Source organism: Homarus americanus, unplaced genomic scaffold, assembly GCF_018991925.1.
Source record: "Homarus americanus isolate GMGI-L3 unplaced genomic scaffold, GMGI_Hamer_2.0 scaffold12325, whole genome shotgun sequence".
Taxonomy (NCBI): domain Eukaryota; kingdom Metazoa; phylum Arthropoda; class Malacostraca; order Decapoda; family Nephropidae; genus Homarus; species Homarus americanus.
Window position 1 is genome coordinate 4131 of NW_024750390.1, and position 4965 is coordinate 9095.

The 4965-nt window shown below is 37.6% G+C and overlaps 1 long non-coding RNA gene across 4 annotated transcripts; it reads left to right on the plus strand.

Annotated features, from left to right (window-relative positions):
• The first annotated feature begins 858 nt into the window (after window positions 1-858).
• LOC121854060 lies at window positions 859-4591 on the plus strand. 4 transcript variants are annotated; one of them, XR_006086470.1, is made up of 3 exons: window positions 859-898; window positions 2954-3098; window positions 3148-4591. It is a non-coding gene; the product is annotated as an uncharacterized LOC121854060 (long non-coding RNA). The 4 variants fall into 4 exon arrangements; XR_006086468.1 differs by lacking the exon at window positions 859-898 and adding an exon at window positions 912-941; XR_006086469.1 differs by lacking the exon at window positions 859-898 and adding an exon at window positions 1096-1136.
• Window positions 4592-4965: the final 374 nt, after the last annotated feature.

Below are 4965 nucleotides of genomic sequence, written 5' to 3' on the forward strand. Positions count from 1 at the left end.
CGCGCCTGAAGTTATATCATTTTGTCGCCCCGACATCAGAGAATCTGATGTTTATAGTTTAATTAGTGTCAGTTGTCTATTTGAGAAAGTCATTAATCTCCTGAACTATTCTGTCAACTGGTATAATCTCCAAGATCTAGCGTCTCCCCGTGAATAGCCCCTTGTTCGCCTCAGACCTAAGCTTGCAGAATTAATGTTATCGACGTGTATATTCCACCTTTTCCTGGCAAGCTCAACCTCTGATTAGATTATATGAATAGACATAGGAAATTACCCTGATCAAGAACACCGGAGTTCATAACTAAGTATACAGTGATCCAAAATGATAGAGAAGTTATGTTGTTGGTAAGATCGACCCTTCTGGTATGAATATGGAGGCCCAAGCTGCTCGCGAGTGCACGTATATACCTCGACACGAGGGAGAATCACGCATTCGTGACTTCCTCAACGTCTCTCCAGGTATGTTAACGTGTGTTCCCGCCGCCTATTAATTCAGTTTAACTTAGTCAATTTTGGTGAATATCAGTGCTCATGTGTTAACACAGTGAATTCTGTGCCAATTAAGTCGAGTAACGTAGAGATTTAGATATTGTCTGAACCGTTGCCAGGCGTATGTTTTGTATAGTTGAAGTTAGACCTTTACGCATTCGTGACTTCCTCAACGTCTCTCCAGTGTGTTGAGCTGAATACTCATCGGCTAACGTGGGGCGGTAACCGGGTTGGACGATGCCGTTGATTCGACAGGACTGAACTGGGAAGTCCGTTTCCTGCAAATCAGGCGCCCACTCCCTGAGCGTGTGTCGGCCTACAACCGACCCCTAACAGCGATCTTCATTTGTTGTAGAGACCAGTGTTACCCTGGGGCACTCCTCACAGTCACATAGGCCTAAGTATTATGGTACCTTGTTTGGGGGATAACTAGCAGAAATATAGTATCCCAGGTTAAGTATTGAACCACTGAATGAGAGTTAAAAGTGCCATGTTGTTCCTTGTGAATTAACAGGAGGTATTGTATGTTGAGATAATTGTGGAGTTGTCCAGTGTGCTATGTATTCATTGGTAGTGACCATGAAATGATAATCTGAGAGTATAATGATATAACCAAGAAGTGAAGAGTTAATTTGCTACTTGGTAAGGTAAGACCTGAGGGTCCAGTGATATCTGGTGTATACCCAGTACTGAATATCATTTGGCAGAGTGACAATACCACAATTGTCGATTGAAGTAATAAGTATTTGGAGGTACAGTGGCGGTATGCTATAACGAATCTAATTGGTTCTAGAACCTCGTTCGTTATAGGAATAATCCGTTCCAGGCCCCCAAATACAACCACTTGACACTGAAAAATTTCTGTGAAATTGTAAAAAATACGGTACTTTATCTTACCTTAGTGTTGTTAGCATGCAGGACAGGAGGCAGAGGAGGAAGGGGGAGGAGATCATTATGGAGAAGAGGTGGAATGAGAGGAGTCATCCTTCCTAGCCCTCTTTGGTGACTGTCTTACAGGCACTTTGTCTGTTTATTTATAATTTCTTTCTTAGTTTCAAGGGTTATTAGCTTTCTCACTGCTTTTGACGATTCATTGTTACAATTGTACACTTGTATAACAAAATAATTATAAAAAAAACACGAATTTCCACATCAAAAGACGAAATTTCAACAAGTTCAATGGTGCACTGATTACACAATGAACCAATATGGCGCCTAACGCTCTTGATGTGAGCTGCGGTACAAAAATATTCGTGCGCCAGACGAAATAGTCCCGTATTCATCCGCGTTCGTTGTAGGAGTTGCATTCGTTATAGCATTCTCAATTTTATAGGTAAAACCGTTCGTTATAGGAATATTCATAGTAGAATCCGTTCGTTATAGCATACCCCACTGTATTTAATGAGGTAATATGTTCTTGAAGTGTTTGATGACTTAAGAAATAAATTGCAGTTCTGCTTTGTCTGAGTGAATCTAAGATGCATCTTATCCAATCATTGTGTTAATAATTATTGAATTAGTAATCTACGTCTACGAGTATCACCAACTCTATCCTTTCCCACATTGGTTCTCAGAAAATAACTAACTCACGTGCCTAGAAGCTCGCTACCTAACAGTTAACTAAGAGATGTTATATTCTAGAAAAATCCTGGGTGGTGGCAGGCTACCGTTGTAAGTATAATAAGTGTGGTAATAACAAAGACATGGTTTCCCAGGTTAATCCATGGTTTAGAATATAACTAGAACAAAATATATGGAAGAGATTATAATATATGAAAGGAAATGAAAAGAAAGAACATTGACTTGGAAAATATAAGCAGAGAAGCATAAGAGTTACTTATATAAGAATATAAGGTATATAGAGATAAAGAACATATAAGAATATAAGCAAGAATATATAAAGTAAGTATGTGTGTTAGGAACTGAAGAAGGATAAGTATATAAAACCGGATACTCATTGAAAAGAATAACTGGATGGTAAATTATTGAAAAGAGGAAACTCGGCCCGTTACAAATGGTGACCAGCTAGTGGGATTATTTTCATTTGAGAACCAATTTGAAGGAATGAGGTGTGGTACTTTGGTGAATTTGTTTTCTCAAAATACAGTATACAGTAATGTACAATTTTGTCATCAGTAAAGAGTACAAATAAGTGTGTGATTTAAAGTACAAACTTTTGTGTCAAGTACTGTACAATACTAATGTATTTGGAACTGCAAAGATATTTTGTTAAAGAGTTAAGGGAAGAACTAACAATTGATTCACTTTCACAATTGTTTTTTGTGCAAGAAAGTTATAACTTTTTGGGTGTCACAAAGTTAGGTAAAGCACCAACTTTTTAGTAAGCTACCTAACTGATCTTTTGAGTTTTTATTGTGTGAAATTTCTAAAGTGGTAATTGCACATTAGTGTAAATTTTATTTTTATATTTGTGACCAGGGAATTAATATATTGATATTTACAGACATTGAGTGGGCAGTATACATCTTCCATGTTAAAAGTGTGATGAACAGTGTTCATCTCCGATTGCCAGCGGAAGTGTCAGTTGTACAAAGGTTATGTAATCCAATGTTTTATTTGTAGCTGTGGCATTTATTGGAAATATTGGTGTGATTTCAATAGAAAGTGTTCAGACTCTCACTTGAAGTATTTTTCTAGGTGATTTCAATAGAAAGTGTTCAGACTCTCACTTGAAGTATTTTTCTAACTTGAATTTATATTATATCACCTGAATTGAGTGTTATATGATTTCTCTTTGTGTGTATTTAATTATTTTCGGTTCTTTTTCTAGTGACTTTAATTGTGATTTAACTAGAAAGGGTTTTAGTTTCCATTTGATGTCAGTTTATGACAAGTGAATTTATTGATATAACAAAAGTTTAGTGTTAGAGATTTTTCCATATGGCATTTTTAATCTGTTTCTTTAACTGATAATTTCATTAAAGACTGCAATACAATTTCTTACAGTGTAGACTTATATGCATTGTTAATAAATGTGCTATATGTATTTGAGAACTAATGCCTGTGTATTTTCAGCAAATGTGTTGATTGGGTTGAGAACCCTGTGGTGAGATGGATGCCTCTAAGAATGCAATCTCTGAAACCAGATACTAGTTGAAATTACAAGTAAGGTCCACCAAGTGTTGAGTACAGCACATAGTCCAGATAATTGAAAAGAGACAGTGAATACTTGTCGAGTACCGAAAATCGGCTTTTCTGTAGTCATTCCTGAAATGAAGAGTGATATTTTCATGGGACATTCTTGTCAAGTATCATCACTTAATGTTTTAGCATTACTCTGAGTACCTTGTGAAGTGAAACTTCTGTGTTGTTTTCTTTAGAGATCGTTAATTTTTTGTGTGACAGTCTCCGATACTATTACCAATAATTTTCATGATTGTAATTTAAGAAGTATCCTATGCAAGTTTGTGTTAATGTTTACCCCCGTGTCTTGAAGGGTGTTAATTGAGTTTATCTTTGGTGGGGTAGTTTTGTAGAAGTTTGTTGGGACATCAACGCACGATGATCACAGTAGTTGTTAATAAGTTGCAACTCGTATGCAAAGAAGACTGAGAAAGCTAGTGGTTGTCATGGCTACTAGAATTTGGGTGTTTGAGAAGGGAGAAGGTCAGATCTTACGTCTCAGGTTTACCCATCGTTATTTCAAACAACATCCAGAAATATGCGTGAGCGTCAATTCGGATTCAAGTATATATGTTCCTTTTAGTAACGTAACCTCGAAAGCAGTCTGTTTGCTCACCGGTACAATACTTGGGTAGTATGAGCTAATCCCGGAGCGAGAAATTTCTTATTTAGATACTGCAGGGACCAATCTAGGGAACATTCCACAAGTATATGATGAATTATGTAAAGTCAGTCAAGCAAAGGAAATATCCTTATGTGCATCCCATTACTTGGCGATCCAGCTTGAACAGAAGAATAGGCCCAGTACCTTGAAAGTCATTCCAGTAGATGATAATAATGCTCCCCCCCCACTCCTTGTGTGATCTGTAATGGCATACCAACATCTTCCATCAATAACGTAAGGCTTATTCAGGGGATTTCGAACAGCATGATACCATATTGTGATGAAGTAAATATGGGAAAGTTGAAAGAACTGATTAGAAATCAACCTTGGCCACATTTGACTAGAGATATGTGCAAGATGTTGGAGGGTGTAATGCTGGATCACACTGCTTTGTTTGTGTTAGGACCTCGGGAAATAGGTACCATTGCGGGGCATCCCGCTAATATCCAACTAGCCAACGATAACCCCATTGGAGGGCCACAGTACCGACACCCTGAAAAGGCTAAGGATGTCATTAAAGGCATGATCACCGACATGCACGACAGACATATCATCGAACCATCAACCGCTGTTTGGTTGTCTCCCATTGTTTTAGTCACTAAACCCAATGGTTCCAAACGCATGTGTTTAGATTTCCGAGCGGTAAACCAACGTTTGAAAGTAGATAT